The sequence below is a fragment of the Hemitrygon akajei genome, chromosome 6 (assembly GCF_048418815.1).
Source record: "Hemitrygon akajei chromosome 6, sHemAka1.3, whole genome shotgun sequence".
NCBI lineage: Eukaryota > Metazoa > Chordata > Chondrichthyes > Myliobatiformes > Dasyatidae > Hemitrygon > Hemitrygon akajei.
This window is the reverse complement of record NC_133129.1, coordinates 98,038,418-98,059,743: the sequence shown is the minus strand read 5'-3', so window position 1 is coordinate 98,059,743 and position 21,326 is coordinate 98,038,418. Positions and strand designations below refer to the sequence as shown.

Here is a 21,326-nt window from a genome sequence, read left to right as displayed (position 1 = left end):
AGGGAGTAAAGTTCTAATCTAGTCAACTTTCACCTGCAACTCGGGAAATATCCTTGTAAATTTTCTCTGCACTCATTCAAGCTGATTGATCTCTTTCCAGTAGGTAAGTGACAATACAATATTCCAGATTAAGCCTCACCAACATCTTATGACAACTTCAACAAAACATCCCAGCTCCTGTACTCAGTACTTTGATTTATGAAATCCAATGTGCTAAAAGCTCTCTTTACCTACTACCTACAAGTGATGCCACTTTCAAGAAACTTTGGGTCTATATTTCCAGATCCCTCTGTCTACTGCAGTCCTCAGTGCCCTACTGTTCACTGTCTAAATCATTAACATTGATGATAAACACTAACGAACTCAGCACTGGTCCCTGCGACACACTACTAGTCTAGTCAGAGGCAACCATCTACTATCACTCTGACATCTTCATCCTGAATGTCAAGTGACTTAATCTTCTGGACCACCCTCTCACGTGGGACTTTTATCAAGGGCCTTGCTCAAGTCTACATAAAAAACATCTACTGCTTCATCAACCTTCTTGGTAACCTCCTCTCTAAGATTGTTAGACGTTACCTACCATGCACAAAGCCTCATTGACTATTGTTAATCAGGCCCAGTCCTATCCTGTCCCTTAGAAAATCTTCCAATAACTTAACTCTGACTGATATTAAGATCACTGTCCTATAATTTCCAATCTTATTCTTAGATCCTTTCTTGAACAGAACTATGTTCATCAGTACCTCACTTGCCAGACTTAAATATCTCTGATAAGGCTGCTGCAGTTTCTGCACTAGCCTCTGACAAGTTCCGAGGTGACACCTTGTCACATCCACACTTCCTCTTCCATAATTCAGATACAGCCCATGTTTTCACTACTTATTTGTCTCAGTGCTATAGTTATTGTTTCTTTCTTCCAAATAAATATAGATGCAGAAAAATGGCCTTCCATTTTCCTTTCATCCATCTGCCTAGCTAAGAGTTTCTTAAATGTCCCTAACGTATCTAGCCCTGGCTATGTATTCCACACACCTACCACTGTGTAAATAAATAAATAAATCCCCTTTGACAGCGACCCCCCCCCCCCCAATACTTTCTTCCAATCACCTTAAAATTATTCCCCTTCATATTAACTATTTTCACCCAGGAAAAAGGATATCTGTAATGTTTTGGTTGATGATATGCACCTTTAGATTAATTTGAACGAGCAAGCACTAGAGCTTTGTCTATAGCATGAACAGAATTGTCCATGGATCTGTAGCAGCAGTAACTGCAGGATCTTTCTAGGAACATACAGGGAAAAGAGAACACACTACTCACTGTGCTTAATGCCATATACGCGACTCCAAAGAAAACCATTATCTTTCCAAATTCTCAATGATTCTTCCCTTTACTTAAGTTAAATGCCATGTATGAGATGCTCTTTGTCAATGAATGATATATTGGATAGAAATTTTTAATCAAAAATCCAAGAATATATTCAGGGAATCAAACTGGTTACAATAAGCATGTTATTCATGAGAACAATTAACAAATCCTTTGAAAGGAATATAAACTTCAATCCACTTTGCTTTGCTTCTCATTCAAGCCCTCTGTAAAATATGAAGCAATCAAGGACACGAACAGTTTTCAGTTCTCCCATATTCCCAACAAACATGAGCTAGGTGTTCTATTTTCTTAGATTGAAAGAGGGAAAGGGGGCAATCCAAAATCTGAGTAGTTAAAATAATCAATTTTGAGCCTAAAAAGATCAACGTTGAGGAGAATCCAAGGCAAAATATACAAACCTCGCTGCTTGTGCATCAACAGACCACCTTAAGCTAAATTCCAACATTTCAAACTTGGGTGAAATTTGTTTCAAACATTTGGACCCAGAGAATCACCAGCATCTCAGCAAGCATTTTTAAAGGAGGAAATAATCAGACACAACTGCATCAAACTTTAATTATGTCATCACCAATGGGTGAAGTATGAACAACAATTTTTGCTATGTACAAAAAAAAGATCAATGTTCCACAAGTGGCAAAAATCTGAGTGATTAGAATCCATTGCACTATTCTCACTTTACTCCTCTCCATTAAGAAGGATCCCTTTAAATCACCATTTCACTTTTCTCAGGAGACTCTGGAAACAGCAGAGACTTAGATGGACTTTCCAAATTCTAGATTACCCTATTTTTACCCATGTTAAAAGCCATCTAAAATATGCTCTTTGTCAAAGATATATTGAATGGCAAATAAAAAGAATTCAATAGTATGATTGACATTTTCAGTGCTGAGGCAAAAGGGAACAAAACAGACAATAACAACATGTTTCCCCAAAGTTTAGAGTCATAGTCAAAGGAGGAGGCCAGAGAAAGGCCCTACAGAGGACCATGTCCATACTGACCAGCAAACACTCATTTACATCTATCCCATCACCAGGTCTTCTATACCTTCATAATTCATTCATTTCAAATGTTCACCACCTACTGAGGGAGTGTGCACCAGTTTCCAACCATATCCTGGATGGAAAAAGTTCTTCCTTTGATTCCCTCTAAACTCTTACCCTTTACCCTAAACCTGAACCACTAGCTTTAGAACCTGTGCCGTGGGAATTAGTTCCCCCGTTTCTACCTCATCTATACTGTCATAATTTTATACTTTAATTCCAGGTCACTGCTGGCCATAAAAGAGTCAGCTAAAAGTATTTGGAGGATGAACATATTTTAGGCCAAGTCTTCACTGATTATCTATGCTACATGTTCAAAACATAAATCTCAATTGTCTTAAGATCAACAGTGACGCACAACAGCTTCAACCAAAAAGGGCAAAATCAATCACTGAAGCAGAGGTAGACATTATCAGGTTGTAAAATTCCCTTTGCTTTGCCTCAGATAGAATACTCTTTGGAGAATTAAAACAGTGACCTGAGTATTTCCAGTGAACAGGCAATTTCCAGTGAAACAGTGCCTGAGCACAAATTGCTCAAGTTCCAAACCAAACATCTGGTCATTGGTGAAATAAATTTCATTAGTTTCAGACACTTCATCAGTATTTTGAGAATAACTACAAATTAAAAGAATGGTGTTCAGATTGCTGCCTTCCTACAAACCACTCCCCATGGACTGGATTATAGTGTATGGAAGGTGGATCATCAAGCCTTTCCAAGTCAAAAAGAAGTAATTTTTGACATCCTTGCAAGTGGAAGTTGCTTCCAGACATGAGCTGGTCACACCCTACAGCACAATCTGGAAGGCACTCTGCATTTAAAAGGATAACTGAAGTAATACAAACTAAATCTCAACAACTACTGCAACCATAAACCACCCTTCTTGAGAGATGGTTTATGTTCTCCTTTTTAATGACCGTCAGTCACCAAACAGACCTTGTTCGACAATGAAGGCAACAGTAAGTTTTCATGAAATGAAGGTACAGTTGAACAGGAAATGAGTAAAGAAAAAGCTCTGCCTGGAATGCATTGCTAAGGAGACTGCCAGGACCCCAAAATGGCTGCTAAACAAAGTAGAAAAATTTGTATGAAGTACAGAAGGAGAGAAGATGGAAAAGAGATCATAAATTATTAACAATGCCTTAAAAAATTGCATCATGAGACCTACAGGTCATTTAGAAACAAATTCATACAAAGAAACAGAATTCAACAGTAAGGAAAGCAGATTGGGGGGGGGGGGGGGGTAGAAAAGCTGACACTATAGGAAAAAGCTGTTACAGTCAAATGTTCAAAGTGATAGTAATCAGTAGTTAATTAACAGAATCACACTTTTATTTAGAAAAGCTGAATGTTGAGTCCAGGAAACTGTCTGGCATTACAGCTTTGTTAAAGGTCATACTGGTATGAAGATAACTACTGTATATTGAAATGGATTTGTTGCCGATAGCTAGCTAATAGAGATAAGCAAGGTTTTAGATAAAATAGATTAGATGTAGGTGGGTGCATCCCCAGTGATAGGACTAGTGGGAAACTGGAGGTCTGCCAGGGATCAAGCTTCTGATCAAGCTGCAGGAAGAGTGGGACAGAGGCAAGAAGAATTACAAATATGCTATTGAAGCAAGAATGGAGAATGTTCAGCTTATCATCAAGCAATAATCAAAGAATCTGCTATGATATTCAGGAAAGTGGTTGGAATTAAAAGGCTGACCTTGTTTATACTATACTTATTTTCTCTAAAAGTAGGGAGGTGGTGTTGGCCATCCAGACCCTTACACCAGCCCTGCCATTCAATACAATCATAACCCATCTGTCCCAGATCTCAACTCTTGTTTGGTGTCATTTCCCCACAGCCCCCAGTTCTCTGCTGTTTTTATGTACCTGTCTTTTTAAATGTCTCCAATGATCTAGCCTTCAAACTTCTGGGATAGAGAGTTCCAGGGATCTACCATTCATATTGTGACAAAATCTCTGATCACATCCTCATCTTGGAATTCACTAGTTTCCACTAGTGGGACTAGTGGGAAACATTTCCATATATGTGCCTTGTCATGTTCCTTCAAAATCCTATGTTTCAATAACATAACCTCTCTTTCTTCTTGTAGCACACAGATTCAATTATTTTTAGCCACCTGTTCAAAGTTCAAAATACTTTGTTTTTATATACCACTTGTAATAGAACACACTCGGCACATAAATTAGCCTATTGAATCACTCTTGTTCTGTCTCCTATCCTACTTCCTTAACTATTGAGACCAAAACTGCACACACTACTCAAATGTACCCTCACCAACACCCAGTACAATTGTAACAATACTTCCCCATTTGTAATTTCCAAACCCTTTCAAGAAAGGGCAATACATCCTTTGCCTTCCTAACCACTTGCTTCACCTGATTGCACTTTTAACATAGTAAAATGCAGAGTGATGATCCAATCAACCTCAAAACCAAGGCGTGGGGAGAGGGCTGAGTTTTCAGTGATTGATATACTATAACATTATCAGCCACATCATTGAAGGCAGCAGAGGAAAGAAACAAATGCAGAAGTCTATATAATAGGAATGTCATGTGGAGAACATGATACAACTGGGAATTTAGTAATTTCAAGTTTATCAGGTAATTTTTTGTACATTAGGAAACTTAATTTGGAAAGAGAATAAATGTTTCAAAGATCTGGTAGCCAATTACCAAAGTACACAAATTCAAGATCCATCAGACATTTTACCTGCAGATTTCAAATTAATTTTACCAGGTTAGATATAATTAGTGGGAGTCGGGAAACTTATAGGAGGCAATTGTAGCTCTAAACATCATTCAGAACAGCAGGCAAACAAAGAGATGTAATGGAATTTGTATCAAGGTGAAAAAAGTTTCACTCCTGAGTGGAAAATGAAGTTTAGTTGGTATGAAGAAAATGGGAAAATAGGAAAGAAGAATGCAAGTAAATTTCCACTAATCCTGTATAATAGATGAAAGTGAAGAATACACTGAAGGATTCAGTTAATACAGAAGGTTAAGTCGCCATACAAATTCAAGTCATGGAGAAAAGCAGTAAGATTTTAATACAGACAATAACTCATTAACTGCAGCAAAAGATAGACATGAAGAGAAAATAGCAAGCACAATAGTTAAACAGTCTAAGGAACTTAGGAAGAGAGAATGTGAAGATGATAACTTTGCTACTATTGCAATTAATTAGCTAAAAAATGACCAGACACTATCAAGGAGAAATTATTGACGAATATCTGTTCCTCCCTCAGTAGAAGGTGTTAAGTATTCACAGCATTTTGTGAAATGTTTATGCTTGATTGTGAAATTAGTAGGAGAGTCTGGGAAAGGAGAAGAGGAAGCTTACACATGGAACATCCAATATGTGCACGTATGACATTAATGTCTCTCACAGTTTGTGTCTTGCCCTGGATTGTGAAGAACTGCACTAGAGGAAAGAAAAGGAACCAATACCTTATGTTCTCTTTCATGTTCGCTCTGCAACATGGGGCTGCTATTCTAGTAACTTTGCAGTCCATGAAGAAATGATACCAGAGATAGATGTATAAATTCTTGCTTCAGCCCATATAATAGCAAGGAATGAAGCTTGTTAAAAGTTCTATGATCAAGTTAAAACCACCAAATGGATTTTCTCTTTAAAAAAATTTATATTCTACAAAAATATTTTTTTCTCAATACAAGTTGTTTCATACAGTGCTTGAGGCTCACTGACCAATCAATAAACACAATGAAAATTGTGTCAGTTCAAAGGACATTGTGTTATAATAAATATTGTCAGTAACATTTTAAATCTTCAGGAGAAAGGGTTCAAAGACTCTTCAAAATGAAGCAAAGTGAAGTGTCTGGTAAAGACCTAAAAGTGTAATAAATTGCTACACTGAAGCCAAAGCACAGATATGGTTCAAATTTGCAAAATAAAAACTTGAAAATCAAGCAAACCATTGCAATGTTTTTAGATTGGCAAATGTTACCTTAAAATGTGAATTCCAATTAATTCAATGCAGACATTTTACTTAGAGCTATGATCCTCAGGGCCCAGCTCTCATAATCTACAAGAAAATTTTTGACCAAGTTTTAGACTGGTATCTTTTAATGATTCGTTAGCCCCAATCTCTGGTCAGTTGACTGTATAACAATAATATTCCTTCTTCTGGCACTGCATTTCAGAACAGCAGATCCATGGACACCTGAAAAGGAAATCTTTCATCTACGACTAGAATTCTCACCCTGAAGCTGAGGAAAAGGAGGACATACTCATTTATTTGCAAAGTTGAGTTTCAGTTTTCAGATATAAGATTTACACAACAGCCAAAATAATGTTCTTCTAGTCCTGAGTCTTAACAAACAGTGACTCAACCATCTTTATACAGGATATACACATACCACAAAAGTATAACCTGGTTCCTTCTTCACCTCCTCCTTGATGTGGCTGCACAACTTCCAAATAAAAAGACTGGGTGGATTTACTAAACCACCGATGGCTAGAGACATATCAAAAAATATTTCAAATAATCACATTTCCTCAAATCTGTACATACAGTCTCAAGGATTTTGGCCACACGCAGATGGCAAAATGAGGGAAGTGGCTTCGAACATAGATAAATAAATTTCCACTACAAAACTTAGTATAAAAATTTAATAACGAAATAACTTGGATCTATATTCAGAAATTCATTAAGTGCACAGGGTCACCTGGAAAAAGTTCTTCCCTATTTTCTTGTGTTGAAAAAGACGATAATTTCAGGAATCAAATGACCATGTACTGTAGGTATGCTATGTGTAGAAAACTGAACTTGACTGTTTAAAGAGAAAAATGATCTGAAATAAATCTGTCAGTTATGCCAAAAAAAGTTGTGCATTTTTTTTTTACTGAGAAAGTAGACCTAATGGGCTGGATTTAACATAGTCTTTAAAAAATAAACATTTACTTACCCTGAAACACTCTTGCAGTTGAAAGTGGATTGAATTGCCATTTGATGAATAGTGGTTTACCACAAGACTCTATTCAAGAGATCAGGAACTCATTCTAACACAAGAAAGAATTTTTTTGCTACACAACTTGTTCTCTAATGAAAAGGAGAGACTGCAAATGTAAACTCTTCAGTAATAATTATTACTTTTGATTTACTGTAATTTAGTAGAATGCAGCTGTCAAGCATTTGAAGGGAGGGATAAACCTAACCTGAGCAAATAGTTGAAATAAACGAGGCACACAAGGTAAAAATGACCAAGTCTCATTTTCTCATGTTCACCCAAAGCTCAATATTCTAAAGCAACAGCAATCCTCCAAGCAGATCCCATGCAGATTTAAGGATAGGAGTGAAAAGGAAGAGATGGGGTGTCGAAGTATGATTCTTCTTTCACTGCAGACGGTGGACTACCTCATCTTATGCTGCCTGTTATAACTTGGGAAAAATCCATGGAAACAAATGATAATATGGACAATGTTAGAGACAATCATGTTACTTCCCAGGGTAAGTAAGAGAAACTATTATGAAAGCAGGTTCATCAATGGCGATGTTGCTTGACTTAATAACTGTTATTTTCCTGTTCCTAAAAAAATCCATCTCCTTTAAAGACATTCCACAGGTTATAAAGAAAGCACAATTATTGACATACAGATGTGGAATTAACTTTTTTGGATAAGTGATTCATTTAATTTAAATTCAGCTCCACAGAAAAGTACAGAGTGTACAAGGTGGTAGTACTTTGATATGCCTCACTATAGAGATTCATGACTGTTACCAATCCTAGCAGTTATCAATGTAAAGACATTTAAAACTCAATTGTGTGTTTTGGATAAGATATACAAAACACCAGTAGGGACTGGAGTTGAGGATAAGAAAAATAAGAACAAAATCTAAGGAAAAGTCAGTCTATGTTTGTAATGCTCATGTCATTGTAGCCAAGAAAACTTCAATTGGCTCATTTGCTCGGTAAACTAACAACAGTACCAAAAGAATTAGAAGGTGAAATAGACAGAGCAAATAAGTTCTTACTCCAGAACCAGATGAGCTCTATGTATTTAGAGTATGTTTAAGAGTATATATTAAAAATATCAGTATGTACCCAAGATGTTCACTCGTGGCAACTACAGTAAACCATCAATGGCTACCCAATTCCATAGATTTAGTATAATAACATAACACTCCGATTTCAGATAAAGTGATTTAATAGTGACTGAACAGTCAGATTTCAGGTAAGATGATTTAGTAGTGATGGAACACTCAGATTTCAGGTAAGATGATTTTGCAGTGACTGAACACTCAGATTTCAGGTAAGATGATTTAGTGACTGAACAGTCAGATTTCAGGTAAGGTGATTTATTATCATGAAGATCAATTCAGATCTTGAATTTTTTGCTCACTGAAGATATGATTATGTAAGCCCATTTTGTTAAAATGATCCCTCTTGAATAAACTTCGTGACAACTGGCAAGAGTGTCAAACTGCTTGTCTGACTTAAATCAAAAGGAAACAAATTTGAAGTGTTGATATCTTTCAACAGAAAATTAGAATAAAATCTAGTTCAGGGGATTTAAGCTGGCATCTATAAGCACAGACCTAAATTGTATAGCATTTAAAATATACAAACATCATAAGTCTTGTGAAGCTTCCTTAGAACAGCATCTAAATGTTGACCATAAAACAAGTTCTTCACCATTTGATGAAGAGTACATAACCCCAACATGGATACTTTGATGGAAGCTACTTGTATCTTGGCCGCAAGATCTTGGCAACGAAATTTCCGTGTGATCAGGATGCTGAATGCCGATAAACCTTCCACAACTGATCCAGAGAGAGTTTAATTAATGGGAAGAACAACATTGTCTTTTTAAAGAGACATAACAACTTAATATGAATTATTTGGCTTCCAGAAACACAATTTAAGCAACAAAGTAAATGTTACAAATTTTGAAGATTCACTCAAAAGGAATCAGATACTGTGCGAACTGCTACAGGTACTACATGGTCAAACGGGAGGAGATATGAATACTTGAATAACTGCTTAAAACATTATTGCAAAAGCACTGTTGAGAAAATTATCAATCTCACATTCCGCATATCTTCACTATACTAGGAATGTCCTTATCCGAACATTCCCAAATACTCTGCAGTTCAGAAAATCACCCTATTTCTCTTGTACTCTGATTACTTTCCATTCCCAACTGCCAGCTTTACCAGGTAGGACTTTGGTTCATATTTTCCCCCTCTGTGGGTTGTTTTAGGGGTTTTCATCTAAGATGTAACATAATAGAGAGAAAACAAATTGTGAATACAATACCCTTCAGAATTTCTACACTCTAAAATGCTACAATTTAAGCAAAGGTCAAATTACATGGAGGGGCATTGATTCAAAGTAATCCAAAATCCTCCACCTTGCAGATGAACCTGCCTGCTCCCTGTACAGCAATCAATAGTTGATGAAGCTGAGAGCCCAAGAGTTGTCACACTCATGCTGAAGGACTGTAAAAGAACAGAGTGATGCATGCAGGCACACATTTTATGATGCATACACCATACAAAATGCCCTTTTGATGCAGAGTGAGAGATTGAGCAATGCTTGTGCTAGTAATGAGATGTCAACGATTGGGATCGAAGGCTGTCATTAAGCAAATGTCAACATCTCATCAAACTCAGAACTCTAATGATTAGTGAATAGGATTCATCCAAAATAAATCAATGGGTAATGACAGATTCTTATTATCAGGTGGAAGGTGCTGTTCTTTTTCAGTGGTCTTGAGACCCAAATAATGCTCCTAGTATCTGTTGCATTCAGATAAATTGATTTCTGAGAGAACAACTCTTTCAGATACACTTCAGGCATTTCAATGAAAGTCTAGACTTCATGAATTCTTTTAAATGCAGACAATTATTTGTCAAATGCAGTATCAACTGATGAAACCATTGCTTCAAGCACCACCCTTCAGGAGCAGGACAGTTATCAGAAGCTCTGGACTTTTGTCTCCCCAGAAAGTTGTTTTTAGGATGTAGTTTAAAAGTCTGCTTTTAAATTCTTTAAGTGTCCAAAGAGAACAGTGGATGAATATTCATATGGACTTAAAGCTTTCGGTTTAGATGAGCACTCAGTTAAAATTTATGAATCACAGATTGAAATCAAAAGAAAGATATAATTGATCAAGTTTAGCAACAGGTTTGGGATTAAGCAATTATTACTTAAGTAATTAACATATAGGAGCAACAATAGATGTCAATTCTAAAGGGAAAATTGCACTGGAGAATGATCCAGGACTTACAATGATAACAAAACGAGTTTTATAATAAAAGCAAATATAAAAAAGGTAGTTTTGAAAATTGTTAAATATTTTGCAATTTAATTTCAAATTACTAATAAGAGAAAGATAGAAGGAACCCACCTGCATTTTCAAATACACTGAAGTATGAGGAAGAATACTAAGAAGAAGAAAGAAAAGCAGCTATTAATTTTCAGTCATCTTGTCACCCAAATGCGATTTAAAATTCAGAAGTCCGAAATTAAGGTTAAAATAAAGTTTAAACATTGTGCATTAGTTGACAATACAAACCAGCCACACAAATACCACGTCAGCTACTGAAACAGAGTAATAAAAAAGCAAATAGATTTAACATAGTTATTTAACAACACTAATCGATCAATCGAACAATTTTTCTATTCAAAACAAATTGCATTAATATGAAAAATACCCCAATAACGAAACAAGGAGGAAAAAGACACGAGCAACTTAGAGGATTAAAAAAAATTGGCAAAAAATTTATAAATTTAAAAATACGACTTTTTAAAACAACGTACTAATCTTGTGCACTAACAGGGTAGAGCCAGAGGTCTGCTGAACCTGGCAGATCTGCTGCTTCAGACAAAATGGCGGTTCAGCAAATGTCTGCCTTATCATAAGTCACTTTATGCATCCAACACTCAAGCCAAAAACATAGCCTCAAATAAACGCCTCAAAAAAGAACGTTAAGTTACAATTGGCCAGGCGACTATAAATATTCATTCGTTTTTATATTGTTGGTTAAAATTAAATACGAAAAATGCACTGAAAACAAGTCTTTCTGGAGAGGACAGACAAATATACTAAATCGAAGGGAAAAAAACTTTCAGTTATTCCCAAAAACAGCTAATATTTAAATTACGCAAGTAATTCGGACAAAAATACTCATTAAAATTAACCTGCAACACAATTCTAAGTTATAATGCAGTATCTAAAGAACTGCCACGCCCCAAAGTAATTTCTCTAATTTTTAGCTGATGTCTAATGTTAATCTACTTTTCAAAAAAGTGATATTTAATAATCAATCTTAAACTTTCACTTCCCTTACATACAAATCTAAAATTTTTCCCACTTATTTATGCCTTGTATTAGTCAGTTCCCAATTATTCTCATTTTTAAAAAAAACTCCAGTTTAGGCCTTTATTAAGGTTACGATTCTAACTGATTTTATTAATACACCTAAAAGGTATTTTCATTATAATTTAATTGAACGAAAATTAAACACGTTTTTTCACTAATAAAGCTTTCTTCCCCTGAAGGAGTCCTTAGAAAGAAATTCTACATTAAAAAGTATACTTTCCCCTTCCAAATGCTATGTTTTATCATTCTGCTACAATAAACCCCCTATGAATTATTCTGAATATTTTCGGGAAAAAAATCCTCAAACGTCAGCAGCCATGGAGCTAGTGAGTTGCATCAGGCTGCACAGTAAGGGTGCAAAAACAGTGAGGATTCGAAAAAGCCTGAAAAATTATAAATTGGTGAAAAATTATACTTCTTTTTGTACAGATAATCTACTTTAAGCTTCAAAAATTATAAACATGACAAAAATAAATTATTTTCGAACCCGAAAATAGCCTTTTTACCCCTTTCTAAAAGCCTGATGCGGATGGCCCTGAGCATGCACTGTGACCACTACCAAAAGACTCTGATATAAAAAACAACTCACTCTGCCTGTAACCTCGTCGAGCTCCAACATTTCAAAGCCAAAAATCATTGAAAAGCATTTTCCCCACCTCGGAAAAGTCTACCTGGCAAATTCGAACCTTTTTTTGTTCCTGATTCGCCCCCCAGAAACCTTCCTACCTAAAATCCTTAGCTCAACCTCTGAGCAATTGTAAAGGGTGAAAAAAAAGACTGCTCAGTTCCCCCTGCGCAACTTTCTACACTCAAATTGCACATTTTCTAGAGCAAGGAAAAATCTGAAAAAAATTCTGTGCAAGCCTCTATGCTTAATGAAAACATGTGCAAAATCTCAAGTCTGGGGGATTTGTTGTTAAAGAATAAAAAATTTGTATTTGCATGTTTTAAAATTGCGCCAAAGCTAACGTCTCTGACTGCCTTGTAACCTTGCCAAGTGGCTGCTATCCTGGTTAGTACAGCAAACTGCCGACCTAGATTTTCTTCCTCTGTAGCTCCTTGGCACAGGGTCAATTTTTAAACATCTGCTTTCTTTTTTCTCACCATATTTAGAAAATATGTGCAATCAAATGCTTACTTTATTGCTTTTGTTTTATTTTTTCTAATTCTCCCCCCCTGTAAAATGGTGTTAAAATAAGCAGTGGCACCATGCTGCTTGGTGAATCTGCTGCTGCCAATGCAAAACTACTTTTTTCCCCTGAATCAAGGGGAGACAGAGTCGGTTGACTGCACACCCTACCCCTTTTTACCCAAACATTGACAAACAAATTAGCACAACACAAAACCACCAGAAGGTGCCTAACACTAAGGGCTTTCTACGTTCAAAAGAAAACAGTGCTCTTCCTATACAATCATAAACTAATGCAACAGGGAAAAATGCAATGGAACATGGTCATTTTAAAAGCTCTCCAACACCAGAACTATATGCATTTGTTTTTAGTACACCAAGGAACAACCCCAGAAATATGGACTAGAACTGAGCCGAGCACCTTTATGTTCAACCAAAAGCAAACAGACCAAAAACTAACAAAGAAACTGGGAACACCAGATCACAATCAGCTCCGCAAGCCTACTTTTGAAATCAAATGAAGTCAAGACAGAGAATAGCCAGTGATAGGACTGAGCTCTGAACATACACCCACCATTTTACAAAACAAACAAATGCTGCATTTCCAAATTTGATTCTGGTTATCAGTTCTGTTCAAACATGTTGCAACATTTCTGCTAGGATGCCACCTTCTGTCATCAGTTAACTTCATTTTTGTTTAACAAAAAAGCATGGTTTTCATTGTGAAAGCTCGTCCAACGCGAGAGTTTTCTAGAAAAACAACATAAATCCAATTTTTCTTATTCAGTATTGGTTTCATGCAACCAATTTAGTTGACACCAGCTGATAGGGAAAGGGGAGCAGGAACTGAGCTGGTCTGAAACCACTGCCAGTATCATTCTGTCAGTGGTCATTTGGAACTGCAAAAGTCAACCTGACCTTGAGATCTTGGTTTCTCCAGGGAGTAAAGGAATGAGTAATCTCAACTCTCCATTTCTCTACACTCTCATCTTAACAATGGTGAATATTAAAATTAGTTTAAGGAATTCTACCATTCTGAATTCAGTTGTCAACTTCCAAACTCCAAAAACAATTTAAAAACTTCATCTAAGATAATCCTGCATCTAGTCGACAAATCTCAGCCATATTCTCTATTGCCACTTTCACAGATGACTTTGCCCATCTGAACCAAATCTTTCTGGACACCTAGTGTGGTCTAAAATGCTCCTGCAAACAAAAGCAATATGTTGTGACCATCTAAACACACTAAAAATGATCAACCCTTGCCAGAGAATGATAAGTGAAGTGAGTGACCGAAGATGATTACAAACAAGTTTCTTCTTTCAAGGCAAACTGCTTCAAATGACATAGTTATTGTAGCATATATGGCGTGCAACTTAGTGTGAAAGGACATTTCAGAAACAGGCCTCCCTCTTCTTTGCTGAATGGTTAGCTATGGAATACACTTCAGAAAAAAGAAAAATGAAGAACTAACTTTGTTAAAGGTACACTCTCTACATTTGGTTCAGAGAAGCATTGTCTACCTTCACCTTCAGATAACCAGAATATCTTTTCAAAATTATATGGTTCAGCCATGATCTTGTGCAGTATACACAAGATCATGTAGTATACAAAAATATGTTGAAATTGAAGTCAATTCCTCTCATGGAGGATAACAGGTGTTAAATGGGAACTGTTAATTATTTATTTATTCTCACAGTCTGCCTTCTATCTAGGTGCGACAACCTCAAGTGTAACTAGCTTCAGAATGAACTTTGATCAGTGGCATCACATTGAGCAGGTATGTTTCAGCCATCTGAAGAACATATTAATACAGTCCCAAGTTGAACAAACCATCAGTTTGCCCTTAACAGGTTAAAAGGCTATTTGTTACACAACAAACTTAAAGCTTTACCTAATGAAAGGAAAGCAAATTCAATTTTGAAAAGTTAGTTTTCTAGCCTGTTTCAGAACAAAAACTGCATTGTAAAGAAAAATATGTTGGCTGCATTTGCTTGGAAACCACAGTAGAGAAAACAAATGATGGATATTTTATGAAAGCAGGAATAGAGAAGGAAAACTTTCAAGAGTGGGATAATAGACAAGTTTTGTAAATAGACTACTTATCCACTACCTCATGGTATACTAAATCTAAAATATGTTTTAATATTTTAAGTGCTGGAAGAATTGGTAAACCAACTGAAGTTGCCTTTGCGCAAGATGGAAGCATTTGAAGTGGTCTTACATTGTAAATTTAGCAATTACAGAATCAGGGGATTCTTTAAAATCCCACAGGAATAATCCCCATAAAATCAATTGTGCTTGAAAATTAAGGCCCACCTCAGCAAATTAAAGGCAATTAGCTGACTTAAGGTGGAAAACAACAGAAAAGGGAAAGTTGACAAGTGATCATGTGTAAACGTTTCTTTTGCTTTAGGTGAGATAGTGAAACAAAATCCCTCTTGAATGTCAAGGCAACCCCTACAGATGATAACTATTGCTTGGCATGATGAACTCCACTCACAGTAGTTTTTCACTTTAGAAATTGAATTACAAGAAACAAACTTCAAATGCAATAACATAAAAACAACTTGAAACCATTGAAGTATTTCTTCTCCAGACATTTCAACAATCTAGGTCGTCATCTACATTTCATTCTTAGCAAGATAGTCCAAACTATGATAATCTACCTTCCACCATACTGCACTACATAACATGACAAATGAATGGCAAGTAATAATAACTTACACAAAAAAATCTCTCAAGCTTTCAAGGTTAACATCTCGGGAACATACAACAACCTGCCAGTTAAGTATGAATGCAGACAAAATAGTGGAATCTAATAGTGTAGAAGTGGTGAATTTCCTTCTGGAGTGAAGCATTATATTGTAACATTTACAGCAAGTCCTTCTACTCTGCTGGCTTACCATCGTGAATTTGAGTTTGGCAGTGTACTACTGGGAATCATGCTAAATATAGTGTATTGCTCCTAAGGTCTCCCCTATAATGCCCAGTGACTCCGGTTTGCCATTAGATGGATTGCATTTGACATCTTGTGCTGTCAAATAGTAAAATATCAACAGTCAGTATGTGCCCAAAGCATGGGTCAGGAACATGGTCCATCTGCAGCCAGTGTGTGGATCTAGCTGGGTGGGAAGACAGACCTTGGGTCCAGATTTTGTGTGGTTTGACAAGCTGTAACTTGTAGCTCTGATCGATCCACCAAGAGTTTGATAGCTACATTTCACTGCAGTCTTTGCTTTACTGCCAGCAGCTTTACTTATATTTACACATTTAGTTATCCAAGGAAAAGTTCCTGTCTGTCTTCCTTAAAAAGAGTTGGTACATGGAGCTCAGAAAAACAGAGGGCTATGGGTAACCTTAGGTAATTTCAAAGTAAGGACATGTTCAGCGCAGCTTTGTGGGCCAAAGGGCCTGTTTTGTGCTGTAGGTTTTAGTTTCTAAAAAAAAACAGGAACTTAGCATAATGGTACATTAAAGTTGCGCTGATCCTGAAAGACATCACTAACGTTATCTCTGAAAAATCCTCCAAATCCACGAAAGGATGTAAAATTTAGAGCTTCCTCTCCGAGGTAAATATTCCCAGCAATGCAGCTTTAATTACACTTAACAGACTCAATGCTTGCACATCAGATAGCAGTCCCTGAGATCTATTCTGAAATCTATCTTGAAAATAGATTACCAAGCAGATGATAGTGAAATAAAAATCAAAGGTGTCCTCAAAACCTCTCTGAAACAATACAACATCTCTACTGAATCCTAGGAATCCCTGCCCCATCATGAAAGTTCAGAGTGGAAGAGTGGCATTTGGTTTTGTACTGAAAACTTCATGTTTGCCTGTCAGGAGTACACCAAAGCTGAATATAAACAGCAAGGCACTACAACATCCACCCACTCATCTCTTCAAGTACCACCTGCCCATCTGCAGTAGTCTGCCTCATATGCCACCTCAGAACCCCCAGAACTGGAGTGGAAGCAAGTCATCCTCAATTCTGAGGGACCGTGTAAGAAGAGAAGAGGAACAGAAATTAAGATAAAACAAACCCAACTATTCAACAGGCAAACAAGGTGCTGTAGATTTTTTCTGTAACTTACCAACTTGCACCATTATTTCTAAATATCCTACATTCACCATGTACCAAAATTTCAAAATTACCATCTCCTTCACTGTTTTAATCATCCAAAAACAATTGTAGGAGTAACAACAGGAAACATTGCTCCTATATCTTCTCCAAAAAATGCATGTTGAAATTGGATGCATCTCAATCATACCAAATGAAATGAAGGAAAATTTCAAGAGGTGATCTTTACTAAGAACAGAAACTTCAGCCCATGGGACATTTCGGTAAGAACTAACACTACTTTGATATGCAAGTAAAGCTTGTTGAAATTAGGCACAAAAGAAACCACTTTTGTGTCACAAAGGATAGCCAAGGACAAAGTGAAATGCTAATGACTAAGGTTTGCACACAGATTAAATTGCCAAAGACCTAATGGCTACTAGGTGGAGGATTCTTAGTATTTTCAAACAGATTTTGCACATTCCATATAAATTGATGGTTTTCTATATGCGTGTTGTTGGGTTACTTGATTCACAAGGCTAAAATGAAAGTTAAGTTTTCCACTTCATAAGTTTGGGATGAAGCTTAGGTTATTCAATGAAAGAAGAAACAGATAATTTCTGACAGAAAATCTAATGATAAACACGAAATATTGCAGATGCTGCGAATTTGAAATAAAAATAGAAAACACTCAAAAGCAGGTCAAGCAGCATCTGGTGACAGAAGTTGAATTAATATTTCAAGCTGCTAATCTCCTTTGACTGAAAACAAACAAGTCATAGAAGCAAAGCTCAAAATTGCATAACAGAAAATTGTTTCAAACAAAATGCAAAATTCAAGTCCAGTAAATAATACCTCAAAAAGATGTTTTTGTAAATATTGCATTATTGTCATTGGACCCCAACATACAAATTCTGCAACTATCTTCAAGCAAAATATAAAACTGTAAAAACTCTGCAAAGCAATGATTCGGGATCTGCTGCAGTGACACCCCAATAGATGTCAAACTTACAACACAGCTGATGAACCTTTAAAGGACAATGTGTTTTGCTCTCATGTTTTATTCATAGTTCCTACCACATCGCCATCAATTGCTGACAATATATGTGCAAACTTAAACAAGGCCTTTACTTCTAATAGCCCAAGTATACTAAAGGTTTTGGTACACAAACACGAGGAAATCTACAGATGCTGGAAATTCAAGCAATACACACAAAATGCTGGTGGAACGCAGCAGACCAGGCAGCATCTATAGGAATAAGTACAGTCAACTTTTCGGGCTGAGACCCTGCTGCCTGGTCTGCAGCGTTCCACCAGCATTTTGTGTGTGTTGCACAGGTTTTGATAGTGTACTATGCAAAACATTTACAGCTACATTAAGTACAGCAGTTGCCAATTTGTTAATGCAACAGACTACTGTCATTTTGATTAAGACTTATTCAATATGTTAAAGCTGAAAATCTAAGCTGCAGTCTCTCTTTTCAATAACTTGCATTTCACCGAGTATTGAATAACTGCCTGTCCATACAGGAAACAGGATCATCTCAAATATATCCACATCGAAATTAGAAGCAAGTGCAGCCACGCAACCCCACAAACTTGTACCACTGATTTAATATCTCCAATGTTGATCTCAATGCAACCTCAATTACACATTCTCCTCCATTTGAGCTCACATTTCAACTGCTTACTCATGAAACTGTCTACCTCTGCCTTAAAACACTCAGACTGCTCTTTGAGGAACAGAGTTCTAAAGACTTACAACACTCAGAAAAATATCTCCTGTTTTAAATGGGTCATCAATTACTTATAAATAATGACCTCTCCACCATTTCCACACCACCCCACCAAGTTCTCCTGTTCTAAATACTTCCAGAAGACAAAAATCCTCTCCATATCCAACATCCTCTGTCAAGATTCTCTCAGAATTTGTACTTTCAATCAAGCCACCACTCTTCCAAAATCAAGCACATGCAAGCCCAATTTGTCCCATCTTTCCTCAAATCACATCCCATAATTTCAGGTGTTAATTAGGTAAACATACTTTGAACTGCTGCCAATGCATTAATATCCTTCCTTAAATAAGATTAGACCTGTTGACATACTGCAGAGGTGGTCTCATTAATTCCTATACAACTTCTATACTTCAAACACAATCTTTCTGGCAACAGATGATCACAGTGCTACAGACAGCAGCGGGAATTAAAGCCCATCTGGTTATCTCTCGCACTATAAGGCATTGCACTCCAACTGCTAAATGCCACCCCTTTACCTTCATCTGAATGATTAAAATATGGTAAATTTGTGCACATTTAGGGGAAAAATGGGTCCAAAATAGTCCACCTAATAAAGTTATCTGTTTATTAGCAGATGGCTATCTGTTGGTGTTCATAGGTTAAAATGAAATATGGTGAAAAAAAATCATCTGAACTTTGTCATTTTATTTGCATTTATGCTTTGTGTAAAAAAAAATGGCCAAATGGATAGCTTTCAACTTCACATCAAAGTTATTCTACTGAGACCATTAAAAGAATAATTTGTTGTATACATGTCCCTTCTCCCCCACCCCCCAACCACCAAGGCACTTATTGACAGGCCTGGTATTCAAAACAGAATAGAAGTAGCTTCATGAACTTTCCATTGTTGACTCAGTAAAATTAATTCAGGAAAGAGTGCTAGTGCTTGACAACCTAGCTTGCCAATAGAACTGGAAAGCAAAACAATTGCCAGTTGCCATTGGTATCAAATTAATGTAGTGTCCCAAAAAATGTACAAAAACAGAAATGGCACCATGAGGCAATGCTGACTGGTTCAGTTACCTTTCCCATTTTCAGGAAATAGAACACAAAATTAGAGTAATTGATGCTTTGGACAATATTAACACCTGGATCACTACCCAGGAATTGAGCAGTAGTAGTATAAATGGAGGAACTCAGCAGGAGCAGCATCTACAGGAAAAATAAACAATTGACATTTCAGGCCAAGACCCTTCATCAGGACTAAGGTGAGTGGACCAAACAAGTGAAGTAAGGCATAATAAGGTGAAGGAGATGAATGAACAATGCATAGAAATTGCAAGGTTAGTAGAAAATGACAAATGTGTTTCCCCCACCCCTATTTTGAAATGTGGCATCACACAAAGTCATCTTGTATGATCTGCTCTTTGATTTATGGCATAACATGTCATAACACCACTCTGACTAAAGTTCCGGTAAGACCACCTAAATTTTTAGGAGCAGCATATTTTAAAGATATATCATTTTCTTCTTCTTTGTTACATGTGTTAACTCAACTGTGCATCTAAATCCAAAGCCCAACTGTCATTGCTTCTGTATTTAGTGGTGAGAAGAGACAAGCACTTAAGGTGAAGTGTAGGTAGGGCATCTCCACCTGCCAGGGTGCAATCTGAACTTACAAAGAAAATCAAACCATTGTACAAATATTCCACTCTGTTAATTGCTTTTTGATTATATTTTAAAATTAGACTTGCAAGTCTCTTATCACAAATGTTTTTGAAAATACAACTGTTGAGATAAGATAATTTACTACACACTACCTTTAACTACACTATGTGGTGTATGATGGCTTTCCAGTGTCACCAAGGATGTTTTACACAACCTGATTAAACTGATGAAATGCCTGTTACAAATACTCTCCAATATTACTTTGCTTGATACCCATCAATGAAACTATACCCAGCTTCTAAACAGCGGAAGTCACGGCCCTAAATGGAACATCACCGTCAAACAAGTGCCTCATATTCCATTTCTTATTCTGCAAATAGTCACTGTGGCGGACTAATCTCTTACCTACCCCTTGAAAAGAACCGCACTCCAGACCATCAGAAAATTATCTCTGACACTATTATTAACCTCATCAATTCTAGAGAACTCCCATCCACTGCCACCAAACTCATAGCTCCCTTACCCTGCAACTACTTTTCTACCTCCAACTCAATATACACAAACCTGACTATCCATTGTTTCTGCCTGCTCCTGTCCCATTGAACTCATGTCTGCATACCTAGACTCCATTCTATTCCCTTTTGTTCAGTCCCTTCCCATGTACATCTGAACACTTCACATGCCCTCAATCACCTCAGTGATATTCAATTCCCTGGCCTAGACGTCCTCATTTTCATCATGGATGACCAGTCCCTATACACTTCTAACTCCCAGCTCTCCACTTCTTTCTCAACAAAAGACCCAGCTAGTTACCATCCACTACCACCCTCCTCCATCTTGCAGAAGTGGTCCTCACCTTCAACAATTTCTTCTGACCCACATGGGTCCCAGCTATAACTGTTTTTCCGTTGGCTATATAGAAGAGCCCATGTTCCGAGTCT

General features: G+C 36.8%; 1 long non-coding RNA gene across 1 annotated transcript in view; it reads right to left on the bottom strand.

Moving 5' to 3' along the window:
- The window catches only part of LOC140729339 (uncharacterized), a 69,542-nt gene that overhangs the window by 11,663 nt on the left and 36,553 nt on the right, over positions 1 to 21,326 (bottom strand). The window contains exon 5 of the long non-coding RNA XR_012099309.1: positions 10,817 to 10,853. This is a non-coding gene — a long non-coding RNA (uncharacterized lncRNA). The remainder of the gene's footprint in view (positions 1 to 10,816; positions 10,854 to 21,326) is intronic.